This window comes from Pinus tabuliformis, chromosome Q (genome assembly GCF_031772625.1).
Source record: "Pinus tabuliformis cultivar Carrire ecotype Pingquan chromosome Q, CPIR1, whole genome shotgun sequence".
Lineage (NCBI taxonomy): Eukaryota > Viridiplantae > Streptophyta > Pinopsida > Pinales > Pinaceae > Pinus > Pinus tabuliformis.
The window spans coordinates 688,608,302-688,635,171 of record NC_142296.1 but is presented as its reverse complement, the minus strand read 5'-3'; the positions used below and the strand labels follow the sequence as shown (position 1 = coordinate 688,635,171).

The 26,870-nt window shown below is 37.7% G+C and overlaps 1 pseudogene; it reads left to right on the top strand.

Moving 5' to 3' along the window:
• The first annotated feature begins 1,016 nt into the window (after positions 1 to 1,016).
• On the top strand, positions 1,017 to 26,159 carry LOC149221415 (SWI/SNF complex component SNF12 homolog pseudogene; annotated as a pseudogene).
• Positions 26,160 to 26,870: the final 711 nt, after the last annotated feature.

Here is a 26,870-nt window from a genome sequence, read left to right as displayed (position 1 = left end):
GCTCCTCCGTGAACCGTGCTGAAGTTCTGGCCATGGTACTCATGGGGTGCCTGGTAGGCGAATGCCTGCTGCTCTTCGCTGGTTCAAAGCGCCAATATTCCAGTGCCGTCCATAGTTTCTGATACTTGAAAACATCCCTTCCCTCCTTTTCCAGTTTATTAACAGTGTCTAGACGACAGATCTTTGCATATCTAGTCCGGAACTATCGCCTTAATGTCCCGCCGCCCGCTCCTCTCTGACGTACCCTGACTTTCTTGTCATGAATAATGGTGCTAATGGTCATCTTTCAACTTTTCTCCGTGGTAGCTCAATCCTTCGGGCGCAGCTGTGATCTTGTGGACTGAATGACTTGGTAGATAATATGTTTTCTGTGTCATCTTCGCACAAACCTGTTTATAGTCCCACACCTTCTTTCAACTACTTGGGGCACTAAGACTATATTTTCTACTGCTAGTCAGGTGTTCGCACCTTTCGTGCAATTTCTCAACTTCCCTGCTAGCCCGGGCTGCGAGCACCTCTCGAGCGTCTGGGTAGCTGTTCTGTCAGTAGGCATCGTTATGGGGGGTGTGTTCTTCCGTAAGTGCGGGCAAAGCCATGATAGCAGGGTCACAACTCGTTCCTATGCTGCACTTTTCTTCCTTGGCCATACCCATAGTTTATTGATGTCGCGGGGCCTGCGCTACCTTGTCTTTTCTCAGCTCCCTTCTACTGTCTATTACAAGCCCATTGAACCTGGGGCATCTGCAACTTCCCATTGGGTTGTTTTATCGGGCGACCGCTGTGAGTGCTTCCCCCTGGTCCACTACTAACCTTGTCACCGGCTACTGGTGAAATGGTTTGCTGTGGTGGCTTTGGTCTACTAATTCTAAGCTAGTTGGGTGTCTGCACATCATACACCTGCATCCTATGTGTCGATGGGTGCTTACCTCATTTTTCTCTCCCATCCATGCGCGCGTCTGCCTCCGACATCCGCGCCATTTCCTTCGCATCTTTGGACTACACCCATTTCTGAAGCAATGGTTGCACGTGGTGCCTCCGCGGATACTTCCGGCGGGTTTGTTCTCCCCTTCATCCATTCACACTAATCGACTGGTTCTTTTTTTTTCGTGGCAATATCATCAGCTGGCTACTCCTTTGCCCCTATTTTCACCATACTGTTACATTTTAGTGTGGTTACTTCATGTAGCCAGTTCTGCCATCATTCAATCTCTTCATCTAAGTCTGATGTGCAAGAACTATCACAGTCCCATGAGAGTCTACCGTCCATTATTGGATTCACCTTGTCCTAATCTTGCGCTATGATTTGGTATATATAGTCCAATTCACCATCACTATCTTCATCGCGCACTGGCTCAGTATAGCACGCCCCTTCAGCTGGATCCAACAGAACCACTATGCGGAGAGATTTCTTTTGGAATATCATTTTTTGTTTCTTGAGGTTGATGACTCCATTCATATCCGTTGCCCAATCTATCCCTAACAACATAGGATATGGGTTACTGTCATCCAAAATTTCTATGACCTCAAAATCGGTTTGTGTACTAGCGCCATCGATGTCTACTGTAACCCCATGCAGTCTTCCCATGGGTAGGATTTTTTGTTGGTTAGCCATCTGTAATTGGATCGAGGACCATTGTAGTGTGGGCCTGCCCATGCGCTCCCAAGTTTGTTTTGGTAGGACATTTGCGTCGGACCCCAAATCCAAAATGACCTGGTCCATCTCATAGTCTCCAATTTGGACACTCAATCGCATTTCCCGCCCAGTGCACAAAGCATGTCTGCCTAACTTCTGCATCATTCGCGGTTCATTCGCTCCCGCACATTGGGTTATCAACTCTGGCAGTCCCTTCACTACTTTAGCATCCTTGAGTAACTTCATGCATGTTTCCAAGAAGGTGGTGAGCATAGAAGTATCCTTCTCTAGTCCGAATTGATCCTTACTGCCTGAAGTAGAAGCTTCCATGAAGTTCTTCTTAGCTTCCATAAAGGTTTCCTTCGCACGCTCCAAGTCAAATTCTGGTTGTTTTGAGGGGGCCTTACGCACCCACCTATCCACCTCTGGCTTCTTCCCCTTATCTTCCCTTGTAGTGGTGCCACTTCTAAGCATCATATTTACGTTAGGATCTTCCGCGCGTGGTTCAGCCTTCATCATTTGGACGTTCTGAGTAGGGTTAGCTGGAAGCACCCCCTTCTCCTGCATCTAAGTAATTAGCGTAGGGAAATCGACTGCTTCGTGATCAAATTGGTAACAGTAAGGGCAACAGGATTTGGTCGGGTTTTTGCAATCACACGCGTAATCCCCAGGTCCTCCATAATTATAGCAGATTAATTGCCCACGTCCCCATCCAGGTCCCATTCCCCCGCAACCCCGTTTGCATCCTTGGTATCCTCCTCACACGAGTGGTGCAGCGAGATCCTACATGCACGCCTCCATCTGCATCCTATACGTAGGTGTTCAATCCATCAACATCTCGTAACTACAGAAATTTCTTTCATCGTGGCCCACCGTCTTACAGAAGTTGCAAAATAATTGTTGACGGGGGGGGTTGTCTTAGGTTCAGAAATAGATGACAATTGTCTGTGGCATGCTTTCCTCCCACCTGACAGATTGTGCACCAGAGTGTGGGCACCATGCTTGGCCCAGCTTGTACCTCTAGTCGCAACGGTATTGGTCCCCCTCCTGCCACATAGTTCGCGAAGATCGAACAGTGGTCCTTATCGTGGCCCTGGCCCTTACATTTGATACACCACACCTCTTCCCGTACTTCTGTCCGAGGTGCCTGCCCTTGTTTCAAACTTTGCATTTCTAGACATAGGTTTTGTATTTGTGCTTGGATTTGTTGTACTCCCAACCTTGGATCCTATATTGGGGTTTTGTGCAACCTCATTGCTGTCTCCAATGCTTCAGCTTGGGTTGAGATCTTTTGTTGTGACAAAGTCATCCTCAGATATGGTGTTAATGATGCGACAAACCAAGCGCAGTGTTGCACATCTGACAATGTCATGTTTGCCTTGTGGATGGTGCTTTTCAATCTCTGATCCAGATCCCACGGGGTTTCACCAGGCAACATTGCGATTTCCTTGAACCCAATAACCGACTGTGCTTCTAACTTTGGTCGACCAAATTCCTTGTTTAGTGCATCCTGGATTGCTGCTATTCCCTCATTTGGATGATCGCTTGAGTATTTCATGTACCAGGTCAACGTGCAATCCTACAACGCGCTAACTAAGGTAGCCTTCTTGATGTTATCATCTGTGATGCCTTGAGCATCCCATACAGACTTTATCACAAACCAGAACTGGCCCGGTTCCTCATTTCCTACACCCTTAAATATCAGTAGCTGGACTGCGCTCGCCATCCCAACTTTTGATGGTGGAGGAGGTGGGGGTGGTGTCGGTGTGGATGGGTTTGATATAGGTGAAGCAGGTGGTGATGTGGATGGAGGTGGTATCAGTGGGAAGCACTTCGTAATCAACCGGACTACACTTCTTGGTGAGAACCTTGCAAGCTCCTCCTTGCTCTCCCATGAGATAGAAATCAGAGGACTGTTCTCTACCCCTCCCATTCCTCGGTAACCTCTTCCACTCCACGTTACTCTAGACATCAATAGATGCGCATAATCTATTTTTCACACAACAACATCTTAATCCAAGTATTCAATGATTGGATATACTTACCCGGCGGTCCTTGGAGAAATCGGCTTTTCGCTTCGCTATAACTCATAGTTGTATATATCACAAACTCAGTGATAATTCCTCCAATTACCTGATCTAGCCAATGGTCTACTGCGCATGCGATTTTATCTTTGGTGGCTTCTAGCCTGCACACCAGTTCTGGAGTCCACACAATAGGCTGATCTAATCTGCACCTTCCTACGCTATCAGCCAACCTCGCGATCCACTCATATAGCTCTATCGGAAATGTCGAGAAGAAGATCTTGTGGATATCTGTATATATATATAGCGGTTCAACCAATCTTCCTCCGATATCCACAGGTTTCTGTTTTCCTGAACCACGAACTCATGGAGCTTTAGATCCAACCACTCTTCAAGCTCTTTCTTTGTAGGGTTCCAGTGTTCCACCATCAAACAACCCTTAGTCAGATCTCGGTCCTGGAAATAGAACCATTTGTTGGCTTATAGGGGCTTGACCCAGGTTCGGAAGAGTTATTTAGCGAAACAAATCCCGTAGCTACTCGTCCTTTCGGCAACAGCCCACGGAGCGTGGACTGAGGTCTCACTCGAGGTAGTAGGGGAGGGTATTCGAACTAGGTTTCCACACCCTTGGGATGTCTTGATGTGGTCTAGAGGTTTCACACACCATTCCGTGGCTTCACACCACTCTGCTCCGAGCGGATCCAGACCCATAATACTCCTTAATACTTATTAATGTGCTGTTTATAGATTCAATCTACTTGTTATGGTCTTTAAGCAAACATTTAACATAATTAACCAGTTCGTGCACTTAGAATAGATACAGATTTGCATATATTCATATCATAAGCATACACGCATAGCTCAAATAGTTATTTTAACCATACATTAGCCAAATCCACAATAAGTCAGATTTAACATAGAATTTCATAATCAACTTATCTTTATTCAATTTCTTCACCAATACATCTAGATCTGTCCTGTGCACTCAGCTGCAGGGGTCCACGCACACAGCTGCAGACTCTACCAGGCCTCTATGCACACAGCTACAAAGCCTCTAACTACAACCCAATACCCTCAACTCGGACTTACAGACGATTCAAGACTTTTCAGCTTAAGAACCCATTACAATCCAGATCATTCTTGCTAAAAAACTAGCTACTCCTAACCATAGAGCCTCGCTCTATTTATACATTTTCATGGTCGACTCAACTTACATTCCTCTACATCATCTTTGGGTGGACAACCCTTTGACTTGACGTATTATGCTTCATGCTCCGTGCATCCCACAGAGTCTTTTCCCTATCTCTACCCAAAACTTCGGGTTTTGTGCCCCATGACCCTTATGCGGGGCTTCTGCTACCCAACAAACATTCAAATGCTTCATACTTAAAGTTTATAAAGAATACCCACATCATTCTAGTATATTCATCAACAAATAGAGAAAAGTATCTTTCACCTTGTAGAGATGGAGTTCTAGTTGGTCCACATAAATCTGCATGTATGATCTCCAATGGTGTTGATGTTGAGAGATCCTTAGTCTTGAAGCAATTCTACTTTGCTTTCCATGTTGACATGGGCCGCACACAACTTGATTTGGCTTGAAAATTTTTGGAATGTCCCTTACTACTTTTTTTTTACTAATGTTAACTAAGTTATCAAAGTTTAGATGCCCCAATAGCATTTATCTTCTTGAAGTTTACTCAAAATATATACATTGTCTGGTGTTCTTACTCCTTTTGCCACAAATTCTCCTAAGGATGAATTCCCTATCTCAAAATCTTTATTATGGAAGACAACATTATGTCCTTGGTCACAAATCTATCTAACACTTAAAATATTTTGTTTGAGCCCTTCCACCAGTAGTGCATTTTGAGCTTTTCCCTTTCCATTAACAAGAGCAACAATCCATTTTCCAGCAATTTTAGCAAATCCACTTCCAAAAGATACATTTCCATCCTTCTTATTTAACGAGATAAACTTCTTTTGGTCACATTTCATGTGTCTTGAACATCCACTATCCACAAACCACTTATTTTCATCACTATGTGCACATAAATCTAGACCACATTTATTAGTAGTGGGTTCCTCCTTCTTCAATTCTTCTCTTTTGAATGAACAATTTTGTGTATCATGGCCATAATCATTGCATTTTGAGAAAACAAGATCATACTTAGCCAAAGGATCAAATGAATTGTAAGTCTTGATCTATCCTTGTGCTTTTAGGCTACGTGGCTTGCTTTGATGATTGATCTTATATCTTGAAATATTATCCTTATGAGCTTTGCAATGCTTAGCTTGATGACCAAAGTTTTTACAATGAAAGCAATAACCAAGAAAGATTGTTTGATACCTGTTAGGATAGCCTTGACTTGATGTAGTATTCTTCCTTGGAGGTAGCCTTCCTTCATTCCTTATTTTCTTCAATGGAACTCATTAGTAAATCATCCACATTTCCCTCTTATTCTTGTTTAGAATCATCTTCATTTGTAAATACCATAAATAATACTTCATTGTTTCTAGCATAGTTATCTTCTTTATCGGACTCATCATCATCTCTTTTATGTAGAAAGGTATTTTTAGTTGATTTCTTCTTAGTAATAATGAATTCTTCTTCATCAAATTCATCTTGTTTGGAGAATATATTCTTCTTGTTAAACCCTTTCTTCTTGAACGTCTTCTTTTTATATTCGTCTTCATCATCACTATCATTTTTATGAGGATATTTTGTAGCATAATGTCCTATTCTTCCACATTTAAAATAAATGAGAGGATGCTTTCCCTTGATATTGGACCCTTTCATTACTTTTCTTATGAATTGATCTAGTTCAGATTCAGTGTCAGAATCATCACTGCTTAATTATAATTTTTCCCTTTCTTTGATGACCTAGAAGCTTTGAATGTAGCTTCCTTGGAGTTAAGGATTCCTTTTCTCATTTCATATGCAATGAGAATCCCATGAAGTTCATCCATTTTTAGGTAATCCAAGTCCTTCATTTCTTCTATGGCACTAACTTTGGAATCAAAACATTTTGGAAGTGATCTCAAAACCTTTTGGACAACTGTGATTTCTTCAACGGTTTCACCTAAAACTTTGAGCGAGTTGACAACTTCATCTCCTCGGAGGAAAGAGTCTGCAATATCTTCTTCGTTATATATCTTAAGACTCTCAAATTGTCTTCTATATGTTTGGATTTTTTCCTTTTTCACCTTGAAGTCTCCATCATAAATAACAATAATCTTGTTCCACATTTCCTTGGTAGAATCACAGTTCAAAATTTTTGTAAATTTTGAATCAGTAATTCCACTTGTTATGGAATTTAGTGCTTTGGCATTTTCTATATAAACTTTTCATCTGTACTGATCTATTGGTGGAGTAAATGGAACATTATACCCATCAGTAACTGATTTCCATACTTCGGGTCCAAGAGATATTAAATAGAATGTCATCCTATGGTTCCAAAAGACAAAGTTTGTTCCATCAAAATGGGGAAGTTTTCCTGAATCCTAGTTCTTCATTATGACTTAAGAATCCTTCTTCTAGTTTTTAGGCTGGTTATAAAGAAGTTAACTCTGATACCAACTATTGGAAATACTGAGAGGCGGGTGAATTGGTATTTATTTTCAATTGTTATGTTTACTAGTTAAGATTCTTCACCATTATAATCAGAAAAATAAATAATAAGGATTTTATTATAAACAAGTGAGCACACTAATCCTATTTTACAAAAATTTGAGTACAATGATGTTTGAGGGCACCAACCCTTCAATCTTCCAGGCTCCAACTTGTTTCCAAGAACCAACTTGGACTTTTGTGAGGCTTCAACCTCTAGGGATCCAACCCTATCTTTCTCAAGGCTCCAACCCTGTTCTTAGAGGCTACAACCTCTAGGGCACCAACCCTCCAATTTTTAACTTAGTTAACAAACAAAATGTATAAATGACTTTCAAAAACTTTAGGACTTCCTTCAATAGTCAAACAGTTGCTCCACAAGACTTCCATGGACTCATGATTTTGTCCATTGTCCAAGATCTGAATAGGAGTGTTCTTCACTATCCAAAGATTAAGTTATTTATTGTTCAATCGTCCAAGTTCATCATTGTTCTAGGCTTTGGGTTCTTCACTATTCAGTTGATTTGAATGGGAAAATTAGTTTTGTTGTGCTAAATTCCTCTTCAGAATATGTAAAAGTGCTTAAGGATTCATGAGGTTAATTGCAAGTTTTAACATGAGTTTTTGAATGTTTTTATGTAAATTTCATGTACAAATTAACATAAACAAATGACTGAAAAATAACATATAATAGACATGAACATCACCAAAATAGTATCACAACAACACATGATGAAGGAGTTCACCCCACCTGGGCTACGTCTCCTTGGTCCAACTTCCAATGGCTTGGTCATCTCTATTATGCTCAAAAGTATGAATACATTAGTTTACAATTCTGAAATAACTCTTAAACTTGTTCCAATGGCTCTAGAATGCCCAAACATTCCTGTCTAGCCTCTTTCTGCCCCTGAGTTGGTCAAAAACTAAAGAAGTTATGTTATGAAACCATCTCACAAAAAGATAGAAAAGATAGATCAACGCCTTAGAAATAAGCCTCTTCGAGGGGGGAACCTCCCTTACATTACACAAATGAACAATTATTAGATGATTCAAATGAAAAAACCTCCTTTCTATATATAAGAGTCTAAGGGGTCACAATATAACTAAAGCCGACCTAACAATAATATTAATTGGAAATAAGGTTAATTCATTGATATTCAGACTCAGAAGAAAGCCTTAAAATTGATACACGCATCCAATTACCATTCAACAGAGAACCATAAAATCAGATGCACAGAGAGAGGTTTTTTTTTTTCAGATGAATATGCTTTCGGGCTCTACTCTTCTAGAGCGTCCCGTTATTTCATTTTATAATTAATAGATAAGCCCTCTCGGTCCTTATCCCATACAAAAGCATGCCTTTTACATAGAGCGATTTAAAGCAATTATGCATAAAGCTTGTTATAGCTTATCCATAAGCGATTATTACAACATGATTTTATTCTTAATTCTATCCTTATCTTAAACTAGAAAAACATGGAAATTGTTGGCTAAAGGACCCCACTCCTTTGCTCGTAGATTTTATTTTTATTTTTTGGAATAAGTTTGAAGATTTTCCCTCCAAGCCAAATTCTCCTACATCATGTCTCAAGACACATGACATGAGATCATGATAACGTTACAAGTCTAATGGAATGGAGATTAATAGGTAGATCTTAGAAATAACAACAGTTATGCAGTAAAAGGCATCTTTTTTATGGGAAAGTTATAGAAAATAATCTTCTTTATCTCCTAGTATTTGACTTATTCAACTTACTCTTCCATTTGAAATTACATGCTCATTGAACCCTAGTCCATAGCTATGTTGAATATAGGAGTTTGTATTTCATATGTGAATTGTTTAATGCTTAGCTATTTTTACAAGGAGTGTTGAGATAAAGAAATATTACCTTTTACTTTATTAATTCTCTTACCTTTTAGTTAGCATTTAAATTTCAAATCTTATTAGTTTCAAATTTCTATTTCAAGCATATTTTTTTGAAGTTATGTTTAACATGAACAAGATATCTAAAATAGTGAAAAGAATTTTCTATTCCCAATGAGAAGGCTAAAGAATACACCTAATGGATGAGCTTGTTGAAGTTGATCGATTCCAAATCCCCTCCTTGGGATGGGTACTTGGCTTCTTTGATATGTTTGTGACTCTCTCCTTGGTTGATAAGCAAGATACCTAGACAAGAAACATAATATCAAGAAGAGGTTCTCAACATTCTAGTGATATTTTGAAAATACAACCTTATTTTTTATAATCAATATATTGAGTGACTTCAAGAACTATATTTATTGAAATAGTGGTTAAACCTCCACCTATTTTAGTTTAAAAATAGTAATTAGGGTTTATGGTCGTCCATATATAACTAACCTCCCACCCTACCAACTTCAACATATTGATAAGGGTTGAAAAAAATGAAAATTTTCTTTATTATGGATCAATGTAGCTTTTGGAGGTATTATCTTCATTGTTGGATTGCAATTTTTATGGGGTATGCTTATGCTAGCCATAGTTTTTCAATTTTAGGGTTTCAAAAATATGTATCAAATGAGTTGGAGGAAATATGATGGTGGAAAGGGGTTGGAAATAAGTGTAGAAAACCCTTGAAACCTTGCAACTGCTAATGAGATCAAAATGATCACAAAAGACACAAGATTTATCTACAAAAAAATTGTAGAAAGAAAACAATGAATAGAAACAAAATCACACATAGAACAACCAATATAATTGGGGAACCCAACTGGGAAAAACCGTTACTTGCTTGTATTGAATCAAATAAGAAATCTTATTTATTACAAAGTTTTTTCTTCAAGCCTAAATCTCCCTGCAATACTGATCAACTCTATAGAAGACTTTCCAAACACTTCGGCAAATAAGGCCTGCTAGGAATCTCTTATTTCCTAGCACAAACCTTCCCCTAAAAAATAGGAATTTCTCCTATTTCCTTGCACAATTCCAATGAGAAATTTATTTTCTTGGTCCTCAAGCCTCTCTTTCTGTACTTGTTTCTCAAGCTCCACACCACAAAAACTTGTGTACATTGAATAAGTATATTTGTGCCTTCATCTAGTCTCAATAGGAAATTCGAATAGTGTGACCTACTAGGGCTAAATGTAGTAGTTGTAACTGGTTAAATGAGAGTCAATTGAGTTAACAAAAGTCAAACTACTCAACTAAACTCAAGAACTCAAGTCTATCTCTATTCTAGAACTAGAGATCAGTTAATGGACAAACATTAGTAGGTAACTACACTAAATAGCTAATGTTATCCATCAACTAGTACACAACTCACTAAAAGCCATCTAACTCAAATTAACTGACAAAAACTTAGTGATAGGCCATTCACACATATTAACTAAAATCTAACTCAAGAAAATTTGAGATTGAATTTGAATCAGAATCTTTGAGTAAGGCACAAGTCAAAGAAGCCATCCCTTGCTACATGTTCAACACTCCCTCTTAGCAAGGAATGGCTTCTTGGAAGAACCGCATCCACCTAGATCTATCTTCAACTCTACCAAGTTCTTTATTGCTACAACGCCTTCATGTGAACTAGAAAGAGCCATGTACTTTGTGTATCTGGGTATTTGCTTCTTGGTGCTGGGAGACTCAACTCTCTTTGAAGCTCCCTTAACCAAATCCTCTGCCCAATTTGCTCGAAATTCCCTATACTATAAAGTCTCTTACTGAGTGGTTTCCTCCACTCACCCTAGGCTATGGTCCTCATCATCATCCTACTGTTCATCCCAACTTCCAACTAGCTTAGACTAAAAATAAGATACTAGTTGAGGTTCCATATTGAGAGCTTTATCCTACCCTTGTTCAACCACCACATCTCTACTCTGAGAACTCTTTGCCTTGCTTCTCAAGGTTTCATATCCATCAACCTCCAATTTGTAGAGGCTCTCGATCTTGACACCAATCTACTTGACCTGACCTGAAGCAAAATGCTTGAGGTAGGCCTTCCCATTGGTGAATACTACATCATACCCTTTGTCTTCAATCCTCAATTTTTTCATCAAAACAAGTTTTCTGGCATCACTGCTACTTTCAAACATATCAATAAGGGCCTTCCACATTTGGAATCGTGTATCCTTTCCATGCAACTTTGGCACAATATGGTATCTAACTCCTTCTAGGATCACCTTCCTAGCTTTGGCAATATCCTTCTTCCATTTGATATTTGTTGTGCATATGAAGCAACAGGTTTAGAAATATTATTTTTGATGTATTCCAAAATCCCATTATCATCTAATATAGCCTCCATTCTTTTCTTCCATGCACAAAAAATCAAATTCCCTTCAAGTTCATGCTCTGTCCTCAAGCCATAGGATGACATTATTCCAACACTTGTAGAATTCCTACACTAACAAATCTTCTTCTTTGAATATAATTAATGAAATTGGTCTCTATCTTGTTTTAAGATTTGATGCCATGTAGAAAAATCTTGAAACCTTGAAATGGATAATGAGAGAAAACTTATCATAAAAGACACAAGATTTCTCTACCAAAAAATTGTGGAAAGAAAAAAATGAATAGAAACACATTCATACATAGAACCAAATAAATTTGGGGAACCCAACTAGGAAAAACCTTGCTTGCTTATATTGAATTGACTAAGAAATATGATATATTACAAAGAATCTACTTCAAGCTTGAAGCTCCCTACAATATTGATCAACTCTACACAAGACATTCCCAACACCTAGGAAAATAAGGCCTACTAGGAAGCTCTTATTTCCTAGTGCAAAATTGACCCTAAAATATAGGAATTTCTCCTATTTCCTTGCACAATTCCCAAGAGAAATTTCTCTGCTTGATCCTCAAGCCTCTCTTTCTCTTCTTGCTTCTCAAGCTCAACACCACAAAAAACTATGTACAATGAATAAATAGATTTGTTCCTTCATCAAGTCTCAATTGGAAATTCGAATTGCATGACCTACTAGGGCTAAATTTAGTGTTTGCAACTAGCTAACTGAGAGGCAGTTGAGTTAACGAAAGTCAAACTACTCAACTAAACTCAATAACTCAAGTCTATCTCTATTCTAGAACTAGAGATCAGTTCACTAACATACACTAGTAGCTAACTCCACTAGATAGCTAATTTTAGCCATCAACCAGTCCACAATTCACTGAAATCCATCTAACTCGAACTAATTTACAATAACTCAGTGATCGGCCACATCACACATGTTAACTGAAATCTAACTCAAGCAACTATGATACTGAATTCGAATTAGCATCTTTGACTAAGGCACAAGTCAAAGAATTCATTCCTGGATACATTTTCAACACTCCCTATTAGTGAGGAAGGGCTTCTTGGAAGAACCTCATCCACCTGGATCTGTCTTCAGCTCTACCAAGTTCTTTGTTGCTGCAACTTCTCCCTCTAAACTAAAAAGAGCCATGTACCCTATGTATCTGGGTGGCTACTTCTTGGTGATGGGAGACTCTCTTCAGAGATCCCTTAACCAAATAATCCACCCACTTCGCTCAAAATTTCCCTATACTGGAAGTCTCTGACTGAGTAGATTCCTCCACCTTCCCTAGGTTATGGTCCTCATCATCATCCTACTGATCAGCCCAACTAGTAACTAGCTTATATTGAAACTAAGATAGTGATTGAGGCTCCATCTTGAGAGCTTTATCCTGCTCTCATTCAACCATCACATCTCTACTATTAGAATTCGTTGCCCTACTGCTCAAGGTTGCACATCCATCAACCTCCAATTTGTAGAGGCTCTCGATCCTGACACCAATATGCTTGACTTGACCTAAAGAAAAATGCTTGAGGTATGCCTTCCCGTTTTTGAATACTATAACATACCCTTTGTCTTCAATCCTCAATTAGTTCATCAAAGAAAGTTTTCTAGAATCACTGCTACTTTCAAACATATTAGTAAGGGCCTTCCACATCTAGAATGGTGTATCCTTTCCATGCAACTTTGGAACAATACAGTCTCTAACTCCTTCTAGGATCATCCTCCTAGCTTTGGAAATATCCTTTTTCCATTGAGTTATTTATTGTGCACATGAAGCAACATGTTTACGAATATCTGTCTTGATGCATTCCAAAACCCCATTATCATCTCAAAAAACCTCTGTTTTTTCCTTCCATGCACAAAAATTCGAAGTCCCTTCCAGTGCATTCTTTGTCCTTAAGCCATATGATGACATGATTCTTGCACTTGTAGAATTCCTGCACTAACAAATCTTCTTCTTTGAATCTAATCAAGGAACTTGGTCACTATATTTTTTTCAACTTTCATACCATGTAGAAAACACTTGAAACCTTGCGACTACTAATGAGAGAAAAATTATCACAAAAGACACAAGATTTCTCTACCAAAAATTTGCAAAAAGAAAACAATGAATAAAAACACAATCACACATAGAACACACAATATATCTGGGGAACCCAACTAGGAAAAACCCCATGTTTGCTTGTATTGAATCAACTGAGCAATCTGATCTATTACAAGGAATTTGCTTCAAGGCTGAAGCTCCCTACAATACTAATCAACTCTACACAAGACTTGCCCAACACTTAGGCAGATAAGGCAAGTTAGGAAGCTCCTATTTCCTAGTGCAAATCTGCCCCTAAAAAATAGGCATTTCTCCTATTTCCTTGCACAATTCCCAAGAGAAATTTCTTTGCTTGATCCTCAAGCCTCTCTTTCTCTTCTTGCTTCTCAAGCTCCACACCGCAAAAACTTGTGTACAATGAATAAATAAATATGTGCCTTCATCCAGTCTCAATAGGAAATTCGAATTGCATGACCTACTAGGGTTAAATTTAGTAGCTACAACTAGTTAAATGAGAGTCATTTGAGTTAAAAAAAAGTCAAACTACTCAACTAAACTCAAGAACTCAAGTCTATCTCTATTCTAGAACTAGAGATTAGTTAATTGACAAACACTAAAGTTAACTCCACTAGATAACTAATTTTAGCCATCGACTAGTCCACAACTCACTAAAAGCCATCTAACTTGAATTAATTAACAATTGATAGGCCATATCACACATGTTAACTGAAAGCTAACTCAAGTAACTATGAGATTGAATTAGAATTTGCATCTTTGACTAAAGCACAAGCCAAAAAAGGCATTCCTTGCTACATTTTCAACAAGAAGGGCTATGCATGCTAACAATGATGAAATCAAGATGACTACTAAAAATGTCAGAAATGAGTAGTATTGATGCCATAACACACATAAACATAGGAGGTACTTGAAACATTCCTCAAGATTAGGATGTAGTTGAATTTAAAGAAATTTAAATTTTCCAAGTAATCTCTTTTCTATTTAGGATTTGTGGATGGAGGCAATGAACTAGAGACTAATGTACCTCAATTGCAAGTGATGTCAAGCTATACATGAACTCATTCTTTTCAAAGTTCACTATGATTACCTTTTTCTTTAATAATATCCAAATTTAAGAAAAATTATCTAATTTATCTAGAAATTAAGTTTAATCAAGAAAAAATTCACTAAAAATCCATAAATACTTTAATGAAAAAAATGAATTATTACACTCATAGACATGTATATTTCAGAATTGGAAGGGAGTTTCTAAATTGAATGGTGGGTTGCATTTAATCCAAATTCAAATTCCCAGAAAGGTAACAATATCAATAATCCTCACCTAAATTTTTGGAGAAATTTTGGTGGGAACTAACATTGGTAAATATGCATATTTACATTTTTAATCCTACCTACATTTATGTAAGGAATTGCATAAATTTTGGTGGACAATAACTCTTAGTAAATATGTTTATTTACATGTTTACTCTACCTAAATTTATGCAACATGTTTACTCCTACTTAAATTTATGCAAAGAATTGCATAAATTATGGTGGGTAGTAACTCTTGGTAAATATGTTTATTTAACTTAATATAAATATTGTCTACATTAGGGATTCTTAATAGTTTTTCAATGACATTCGCGCTGCTTGCTGAAGGCGCTTCGCAACCCTAGCCAGCGAACATAGCAAGAAGCTTGCAGCTGCTCACAGTTGCCCCTCAGAGGCCTCCTGCTATTGGGGTCTGAGCTCCATGGATGCATCAGAGGATGGAGAGCCTCTCTCAAATCAATAGCATGAAAATGAAGTAACAACAAAAGCTTTTGCCTCCCTCATTTATGCAATGGGCCCGGAAAATAACAGACCATCAGTCACTAAGTTTGTTAAAAGATTGGAAAACATTCTTGAAATCTCGCTCCCTCCTGCCCTTCCCCGTAGAGCAGCACTTTCTCTGGAAGAGCATGGATTAGTGGGGCAATTTACTAGGTTATGGCCATCGCCCAAAATTGTGCAAAAATGGGTAGAAAGGAACTGGACTGCGTCAATAGATGGAAAAATATCAATCAACTTTTGTGCAAGAGGTTACTATACCTTTCACTTTGAAACCAAGGACGGCCGAGATTTGATTTTCAGGAATGGACCTTATTTTATGGATACAAGGGGTTTGTATCTAAACATATGGATGCCAGATCTCGACCCAGAAATGGATGTACCCAATGCCATCCCTGTCTAGGTTAGATTGCCACACCTTCCCCTTCACTTTCGAGGAGATGATTTAGTCAAAGCCATAGGAAATGCAATTGGGAAATATATAGACAGGTGCGAGCCAAAGGAAAATATGCATGCATGCACCAAAATCTATGTAGAAGTGGATATTGTGAAAGGGCTACCAAAAGCTATCAAAATCAAAGTGGACTAGTCGAGGCACATACAACAGCTAGATTATGAACAAATCCCCTTCAAATGCAAGGTATGTCACAAATATGGTCATTTTGCAAATAGATGTACAAAAAAAAAAATTGAAAATGAAAAGAGTGAAGATCCGGGAAACAAATGGGAACAGGTTAAAAGAAAGAAGACAGTCCACAAACAACCAAATCTATCTTCTTCACAGCCCTCCACATCCTCTGATCTCCATTCCCCATCACCCAAAGAAGATAATAATCCTCTTGCTAGCCTTAATCCTGTTGAGCCTTTGGATCCTTCAGCTCCCCCATCCCCTGGACCAAGATCCAGATCCCCACAACATACCCCCAACCCCCCTTCATCCCCTCTGGTATCAAACTCTCACACCCCTCCCCCTCAGTAGACATAATCCTAACTAGAAAACAGTCAAAGGAAGCACCCCCAAATGTAGAATATAAAAAAAAATCAGGAAGAAAGACAAACAAAGAACTCAAGGATGAAGCAGTAGCAAAGGAAATGGAATTAGGAATGCAGCAACCTATGAAAACATTCTTAGGAAGAAGTATAGGAAACAACGAAAAAAGCCAACAAAGAGGGAAGGGAGCCATGCACCACCCAACAAGTAAATAATGATAGTGGTCTCCTGGAATTGCAGAGGAATGGGATCATTCGTCAAAGAAAATTCCACAAGAGACATTCTGGCAAAAGAAAACCCAAACATCCTTATGATTCAGGAGACAAAAACAAACAACCAAGAAACTGAAAATATCAAAAAAAAATCAGAAATTATGAAGGGGAAGCAATACAGGCAACAGGAGTGTTTGGAGGTATTTGCACAATATGGAAAAAAGGAACCTGGGAATTAATAAAATACAAAAAAGGCCAGCATTGGATCCAAACGGATCTAATGTAAATCAATACAAAAGAGAGGTAAAGTGTTATAAATATATATGCCCCAAATCACTACAAGGAAAAAGAGCAATGTTGGGCCACCATAAAAGAAGCACTAAAAGAAACACAAGCTGGGAAAATAATACTAGGAGGAGATTCAAATTTGGTAAGAAGTATAGAAGAAAAGTTTGGAGGAACATACCACACTTTCCCATCTAGGGATATTCTAGAAGAAATAATGGAACAACACAATTTAATAGACATCTCGCTAAGCAACGAGAAATACACTTGGAGCAATAAAAGAGTGGGAAAAAGCAACATAAAAGAAAGGCTGGATAGAATTCTTATACAAGAAAACATAGTAGCAGTGCACAACTCCATAAAATCAAAAATTTTACACACCACAACATCTGACCATAAACCGGTGACAATAGTCATGGGCAAAATGGAAAACCAGGGACCACTCTTGTTTATATACAGCTAAAATTGGGACGGCAACATAGAAATCAGCGAACTGGTCAAGGAATCATGGGAGCCAAGAGTAACAGGATCACCTCAGTATATTTGGGAAACAAAATTAAAAACTGCAATAACCAAATTAAAGGAATGGGCAAGAGAAAATGAAGAAAAGAAAAAAAAAATTATAGCAGAAAATGGACAACATGCAAATTGAAAAAGAAAATAGAGAAGAAGGCAAGCAAGATTACCTAAGAGAGAAGGAAATCTTTTGGGAAATATATAGGGAAAACAGGAAAGAAGAAGAAGAGGCAAGATTGAAATCCAAAAGTTTGTGGCTCAAGGCAGGGGACAAAAACACATCATTTTTCCACAACACAATGAAACTAAGAAGAGCAATAAACCAAATAGAAAAAATTCAAGTTGAAAGCCAAGAGGTCAAAGGTGCGAAGGAACTAAAAAAAAAAGCCTATCAGCACTTCAAAAACTTACTCTCAGCCAATGAAGAAATGGCTGAGAGTGAAGATTTCTTAAAGCACACAAAAAAAAAAAAATTAAAAAAGAACAAAATGTTGTAATGTGCAAGGATCCCACAGAAGAAGAGGTAGTGGCAGCCATATGGAACGTGCATCCAGACAAAGCCCCAGGGCCAGATGGTTTCACAATACCATTCTATAGATCTCATTGGTACACTATCAAAAAGGATTTCTTAAGAATGGTGAAGAATGTCTTCAAAAAAAAAATAGGAGGCAACAAAAAATCTTCCTATCTTACTTTAATCCCAAAGGAAGCAAACCCCTCAACTTTCAACGGGTTTCACCCTATCTCTCTTTGCAATTCATCTTATAAGATAATAACAAAAATAATTGCAAATAGAATCAAGGAAGTACTTCCAATAATCATATCTGAAAACCAAGGAGGATTCGTGCCCAACAGGCAAATCATAGATAATGTAATTATTGTACAGGAAGCTGTACACTCTAGTATGCTAAGGCAAGAGAAAGGCCTCATAATCAAGCTAGATATGGCAAATGCATTTGATAGGGTCAGCCATCCATATATAATGGTTGTCCTCCAAAAACTTGGTTTCTCAAGAGATATAATGGAAGTCATACAGGCATGCATTTCTACTCCTTGGATTGCCCCCCTCATAAATGGAAGGCCCAGTGACTTCTTTCAAAGCACAAGAGGCCTTAGGCAAGGTTGTCCTCTCTCTCCCTTCCTATATATTATAATGGTGGAAACCTTAAGCAGGGCTTTGGAAAAACAAAGAAAGGAAAGAAACATCACAAGGATCAGAATAGCAAAAGGAGTAAAAACAATAAACCACTCACTCTTTGCTGATGACACATTACTGCTGGGAGGGGCTTCAACAATAATAGCAAGGAGGTTCAAAAAAGTTCTGGATGATTTTTTACAGGTTTCAGGTGGGCTATTAAACAATACAAAATGCAGGATATATGGATGGAATACCCCCCCCCCCCCCCAAGAACTATGCAAAGGATCTCACAAATCTTAGACATCCCTGTACAGGAAAAATGGACACACTTCTTCTATCTGGGACTTCCAATCTCAAAAGAGAACATGAAGACAGAAATATGGACTAAACAAATTGAAAAAATGAAAAACAAAATACAAAGTTGGGGTATGATGTGGCTGAATATGGCAGGAAGGGTAATACTAATCAAAGCACTCCTTGCAACACTACCTATCTACCAATATGCAATAATCATGGCCCCAGCAAGTGCCCACAAACAAATGGAGTTAATCTTAAGAAGCTTTTTGTGGCAGGGGGGGAAGCAAGAAAACAAAAAATTTAGCCTGGTCAGGTGGGAGAAAGTAGTACTACCTTATGAACAAGGAGGACTATCAATACAGATACTTGGGCTCATGAATGCAGCACTGGGAATGAAAATAGTATGGAGACTAATTACAAGAAAAGAGAGCTAGTGGAAAAAGTCTCTTTTATCAAAATATATGGATAGCACTAGGAAAAGATTGCTTAATGGAAATATTCCAATAAGACAATGTACCCAAGTTTGGAAGCTGGTTAAAAAAAAAATTCCATTAATGAGTAGATACATTTCTAAAATCCCAGGCAATGGAAAAACAATTTCAATTTGGGAGGACAGAATCATGGGAAATGAACCACTACAGACTCATCCAGAAATTGAAGACATACAAGAGTGGATGAAAGATAAAGGTTTCAATATTTTACAATCAATCTCTCTATGGAACCAAAAGGAGTGGCAAGACTAGAAAATCTCAGCAATTCCGGTAGATCTGGAAGGGCAATGGAGCAAAATCAGGCAGCTCTTAAAAGGGGCAGCGCCAATCCACCATGATGAGGAAGATGAAAATCTTTGGGACCCAAGCGATGGACGTTACACAGTTAGGACTGGATATAAAATCCTTCAAGAACAACCAAATCAACAAGATTGGGATTCTTGGAAAATAGCATGGAAATCAGAAAGTTTGCATAAGATCAAAATTTTCATCTAGACACTTTTAAAAGGGAGAATTTTGACCAGTAAAAACTTAAAAAAAAAAGGGCTTTCAAGGTCCAACACGATGCCCATTATGCATGTAGGTTGAAGAAAATATCCAACATCTTTTCCAAGAATGTACCTTTGCCAAAGAATGTTGGCAACAGCTGATAAGTCCTTTGGAAATAAGAATAAATTTCGGAAAGCCCTTGCCAGATTTTCTTCAGACCTTTGAGAAGGCCTACCAATACACAACAAAGAAAAAAGCCATAATTTAGAGAATATGGAAATGCATTCCAATGGTTTTATGTTGGAAAATTTGGTTGACACGAAACAAGTGCATTTTCAAAAACCAAATCCCATGGATAGGGAAGACCCTCTCAAAAATGTGGGGTCTAGCTTCTGAAATACTCAATGTCAAAGGAACAACTCCAACAGACTATAACACTCTTCAATAGGAAGAGCGAGATTGGCTCAGCAAAGCCATAATAAATAATAATGGACAAAAAGGATAGAGGAAGAAAAACTCAGGAATTATATGGAAAATAAGAATGAGTGAAGAGGAACTGACAAACTAGAGGAAAAATCAGAATAGATACTATTTATACTTTGATGAGGCCTGAAGTCATAATCTGGAAAAGGCAGGGGCAGGGGGAATAATCCTCGATCCTGATGGGAAAGAAAATGTCACATATGAATGGGGATTGGGACGAACCTCAGATAATAAGGTAGAAGCATACATCTTGTTGATGGGAACAAGAATAATAAAAAAATGAGAAATTCAAAATCCTATCATAATAGGAGACTCAGCCATAATAATAGACGTAATGGCAAGAAACAAAAATCCAAGCAATGAGTTCATGAACAGAATTTTAAGAAGAATCAGGAAGAACTTGGAAGGCTCTGGCGATGTAATCTACAGACATGTCTTGAGAATTCACAATCAACGGCCAGATTATTTTGCAAACCAAGTAGTGAAAAAAATGAAGGGCTTGTTCGTGAAAACTGGGAGGAATATCACAACTCTATTCCTTAATAATCAACAAAAACCGCAAGTATAAAGCTAACCAATTCTAAGGGAAAAATCACAATGATAAAAGCAATAAATAAAAAAACAGCATTTAAAAAACAACAAAGGACAAATCACTGCAGCAACAACTAGGAAATCACGGGAATGCAAAGGAATAATCATGAAACTTCAGACTCTCATATGAGCAACAACAAGAATGAAGATTGTGATCCTGGTCACAAGAACCACATTGCAATCTATCTCATCGAAAGCAGGTTTCAGGCTGAGATAAAACACTATAAGAATAGAGGGTACATTCACAAAAATCGCAGTAGCAATCTCAGCGAGGAAATCTCCACTTTCCATGTTATTATAGTGATACTTTGGTTTCAAATCCCCTCCCTGTCTTCTCTAATAGCCAGCAGTGTTTCCTCTGTTCAGCACGCAGACTTCATCTTAAGCCCCCACCCTTCTTCTTACCCAGCTTGCTCACTTTGTATCTCTTCTCTCCCTTCACTCCCTCCTCTCAGTGAGTGCAAATCCCTTCTGAGCATCCACACCTTCCATCTGCCCCTCTCATTATCTCAACCCTCCTCCCTCACTGTTATAACCAAACTTTGGCCCTCCTTCAATTTTGTCGTTCGCGGGGAGTTCAACTCTATCGGTTTACACAGGAAAAACCCGTCCTGAGCGCTTTATCCGGACTTCAAAAATTCATTCATGTGCATCTATTATTATCATCGAGCTCGCACTCCCAAGCCTTTTCTGCAACGCTGCTCCCTCCTTTCTCCAATCTCCGATCAAACCAGGACCGTTGATCGGGCACTCAATCCGATGGTCGTCGATTAGCCTGTTCAATCAAATTTGCGTGACTCTTCCCCACCATCGATCTGTACTCATTGGATCGGACGACTCCCACTGATTTCGGGCAGACAACAAGCACAGAGATTACCCACCCGAAAAGCGGTTTTCTCTCTCTCCTCCGATGCTACGTGTCGCTCGGTCAGTGGAATCGAGCGACCTCTCCCTTTTACCACTTATGGTTTCTATCCTGCCCGAAATACCATCTCCGCGTATAATCCCGCCTTTCTTCTCGGTTAACATGTGGACTTGTTCACGCCCAACGATCGTAGATCTCAACCATTGACAGTTGCGATGGCTCCTCCAGTCTCCTCTTCCACCAGCGCCTCTGGTTAATCTCCACCGTTCATCCCCTGATCCCAATCTATGCAAATTAATCTTGGTCGTTATTCTTCTGAAAACCTCGTCCTTTGATCTCTGATATCCAGTGGTTCCCATTTACGCCGAAAGGAAAGTGGTCAACAGCAGCAAAAGAAGAAGCATCTCAGGCAACACAAAATCAAAGAAGAACAACAAAATTTGGAGCAGTAAGCAGAGACAATGGAAGAACAAGCAAACAAATCAAATGGAATTCAACCCACTAAATAAGAAGCAGTGGCATATTAGAAAAACAACTCTCCGAACAACGAAGGAGAGAACTCGGTCAATTATGACAAGAAGAACCAGTCAACTTAGGAGCAATCAGTCTACAAGCCTTGAAAAACTATCAGAGAGCCCACGACATGCAAATTTCTCTTTCTAGTAGGTCAATTTGTTGGGCAGTACACTAGAATACACTTAAAAATACATGAAGTCCTGAACACAAGCCTAGGAGAAGAGACTGCTTTCCTATCTCATGGCTTAGATGTTTTTCATGGTACAATGTTTTGTAATAGGAGCTTGCTCCATCAAAGCTTTTGGTAATATATAAACTACCCGACCTTGTTATATATATATATATATATATATATATATATATATATATATATATATATATATATATATATATAAAATCTATAGTAAATTTTGCATTCCTATACATATTTAATATCCATTTAATTTATATAATTATACTAGTATATATTTTGGATAAGAAACTTTCTATTTTTAAATTCCTTCCAAATTTAAATTAGAATAACCATAAAATAGTTATGGTTAACAATACATACAAAGCATGTGTAGAATCGTAGTCTATTTCTCATGGAATACCCCTAGATTGAGTTCATTAGATAATGACCTTGCAAATGTGGCTCAAATCAATTGACTTTGAAAAATAATTCCATTCATGAGTTCATTAGGTTGGTTATTTCATTTAATGCAAAGTGAAAGTCTTGGATGCTCGTTTTGCTAATGGAATTAGGTGTTGAATATCATTTAAATGGAGTAACATGTTCTGACATGTAAAAGCTTATCGACTTGTACAATTTCATAAACACTATTGACATGGGGTATTGTTTTGGCATTACTATGAATTTTTTTTTAAATGTTGCTAGAAAAATTTTAAACTTAGATTTGGGTAGTTTTAGTTTTTGTAGGGAGCTATATTTTACAATTTATTTTGTATTTTCCATTGCACATGGCACCATATATCAAGAATCTCATTATAGCACTTGTTAGGCACATGCAAACTTCAAAGATCATAGTGTTGAAACACTCATTATTGCTCATCTCCATTATGCTAGTGCATTTTAGTGTTCTAAATGCTAGAAACTTTATTGGTTTACTAGTAACTAAGTAGTTGTTCTTAACATATACAAATATGATACACCATCTACTTAGATAAATCTTTAGTGATCACCCCTATTATTAGAATAGGCAAAACTCATAACAATTTAGTCCAACATAAATTTACTACCTAGGTAAAAAAATAGGGTCAAATTTTAGTAATCATATTCATACTTCTATGCACAAGAATTTCTTCAATTTAACATTCAAAGAAAGGGGATTTGGGTGCTTACCAAATTAAAATGCAGAAGGTTGAAGAATCTTGTGTTCTCTAGATGATGAATAAGTTAGAAAGAATAGAAAATTTGATCTAATTTTTGGCTCAACCTATATTTCCATGATCATTTAAATAAGGATGAAATGACTTCCCTATAAATCCTTAATTCCATGGAGTGGCTCAATTTTACCCACAAACCTCATTCCAACACATCTAGACCATAAAAAAATATAATAGAATAAAGATGAATTACACAGAGTTATACAAGTTAATAACTCAAAACATACCGTAAAAATGAATTACATAAAATGAAATAAATTAATAACTTCAAATAATTGGTGTGCCCATTAAATTAAATTAGGAATAAATATATGCTTATAATTTCCATTACTAAAAAATAAGGCAAATAGAACATCTCATTTAAATTTTGTAAAGCGAAATGAAATTTTCAACTCCTCTTCATCACATTCCAATTGGATAATGATTTTACCACTAATGTTTTTAAATAAATATTGGGAAACACATGGTAAAACCCCTCTGTTCAAAAACTTCGCGCCACTCAAATCAAAATATAAAAGGAAAAAACACTAATTTCGTGCATGAAATAAATTTTACGCTAAAAATTTCGAAGTTTGGTTGTAAGTCTATTGTTGAGATGAAGAATGAACGTAATAGTAATTTTTCTAAATAGGAGGTGTTGATTTGAGAAGTTGTATCAATAGGATAGGATGGAAATTGGTAGGAAAGTATATGATATTTTTGGGTCAAAAGTGGTGATCAAATTTCAAGTTTTTCCTTTTTAATGGAATTGAAGCTCTCAAAATTTATATAAACGTTATGAATTTCGGTTGGAAGTAAAAGATAAATTGTGAAGAATTATGTTGATGTACTAATAATATTTTTTGCAAAAATATTTAGTGTCTTATAATATGTCAATTTTCCATTAAATGAAATGCTCGTCCTTGCAAATTTTCACACATCTTAAAAGTGTGTGTGTTCACATAGCATAACATAATCTAAAATGTGTAATTTTTAAAATATATATATTTATATATGATCTGACTTAATCTAAAATATGTAATTTTTAAAATATATATATTTATATATGACTAGACTTAATCTAAAATGTGTAATTTTTAAAATGTATATATTTATATATGAGCATATCTACACGGAGAAAACTAAGTTTTTCATATTAAAAAAATATTTTTTTATGCAAAAATATATTTAGGCCGATAGGCCTTCCTTTGAAAGGGACTTTCGTCGTCCTTTTGTCTCTACAATTGACACGTGTCGTCCATATTCAGGGGCAAACAGTTTTCGTATCAGGTCTCTTTTTAATATTTTTCAGCGGGCATTCAGCGTCTCCTTCAATTACTTGTCATGGTCTCAACCGAGAACCTTTGAAGCTTGTGCGAATTCTATTGCCCGGGTCTCGCAAAACCTCAACGGAAAACTGTTATGCCAACTCCTTTCTCCATAATGATGGCGGTCTCGAATCTTCACCCACTACATGAAGCCGGAGTAGCAAAGAATTCACTGCATCTATTCGATTGGAAATGAATTATGTTCTGGAGAAATTCAAGCTCTCGCCTTCCTTGACTGAACTTCTCGGCATTGAGGTGGATACAAGACCGAGAATCATTGCTGCACTTTGGCAGTATGTGAAAGCTAAGAAGCTTCAACATCCTTCTGATCCATCGGTCATTAACTGTGACCCACAATTGCAGAGGATTTTCGAGGGCGAGAAGATTAAGTTTTCTTTTATATCCCAGAAGCTTTTTCAGCATCTCTATCCTTCGCAGCCCATCCACTTAGAGCACAAGATAAGATTGTCAGGAAATAGTCCTGTTGGCCATGCTTGCTATGATGTTTTAGTGGATGTTCCTTTCCCATTGCAGAAGGAAATGAGTGCGTTTTTGGCTAATATTGAGAAGCACAAGGACATTGATGCCTGCGATGAAGCAATTTGTGGAGCAATTAAAAAGATTCATGAGCATCGTCGCAGAAGAGCATTTTATCTGGGCTTTAGTCAATCTCCTGTGGAGTTTATAAATGCGTTGATAGCCTCACAGAGCAGGGATTTAAAGCTTGTTGTCGGGGAAGCAAGCCGGAATGCTGAGAAGGAGGGCAGGTCTGACTTCTACAATCAACCATGGGTTGAAGATGCAATCATTCGTTATCTCAACCGCAAGCTAGGAGCAGGGAATGAACCTCCTGGAACTACGTAAGAGCTTGATTCTTGAGATTAGAAAGGGGAGAGCTTATAGAACTTGGAGTCAGCAATATGTTGCTTTTCCAGTGTGTCAAATGAGCATAGTGACTTTTAATAGTAGTTATATGCATTTATGCCCCCTCTGGTTAATAGTAAAAGTTGTTCCAATAAATGACTGTTCTGGCTTGGAAAATTGCCACTCAATTTGTATTAATTTGTTTGATGTATATTATATACACAACCATATGATCAAATGGCATCCTCTACTTCTTAAATTCAACTGTCATGGACCAGTGAATGGTAAGTTGTTCCATTAATCGACTGTTGTTGCCTAGTAAATCGCCATTAATTCTGTATTATTTGTTTGATGTATATTATATAGACAAGCATGTGATCAAATGGCATGACGAGCTGTTTAATATTTGTATGTCTCTTTATCAAATTTTAGGGCTCTATGTTTAGTAGTAAAAATGATGGCGCATTGATGGGTTTGTATTTCATTCGTAAAGAAATGAAAATGAAATGAAAAGAATTGTGTGATTCACTTCTCAGGCGTTGTTTCCCGTGAAAACAGGGTAACTTGTTGCGCTAGCCTTTTCAGGGACGTACTAATGCTTCGGTTAAACGTGTGACGAGCTCGTAGCCTCGTAGAAGCTTCCTCTTAACATGAAAATCTTTTATATTCCCAAGCATTGAATGTCTTGGCTTCTCCACTAGATTCTGATATAGTGAAATACAATCCCATATATTATTTTTTGTCATTGGATGGATTAATAGATTTCGTGAATTCTACTTTGTTCTTTAACATTAATTCATTGATGTATTATAGAAATGTATAGAATATGCAGGGTTAACAGATACAGTCTCAGTAGAACCTAATTATGAAGTGTCCCAGAAACAACAGAACTCTGAGAGGTAACAATACTAGTACTAGCACAGGGCATTCTTCTTGAATATCTCTTATTAGTACTGATTCAACTCAAATGTTGACCCAAGGGCTTGTTAGGGTATTTTAAATTGTATTTTTTAGAAGTAAATCATTGTGTTTTGCTGATAGTTGATT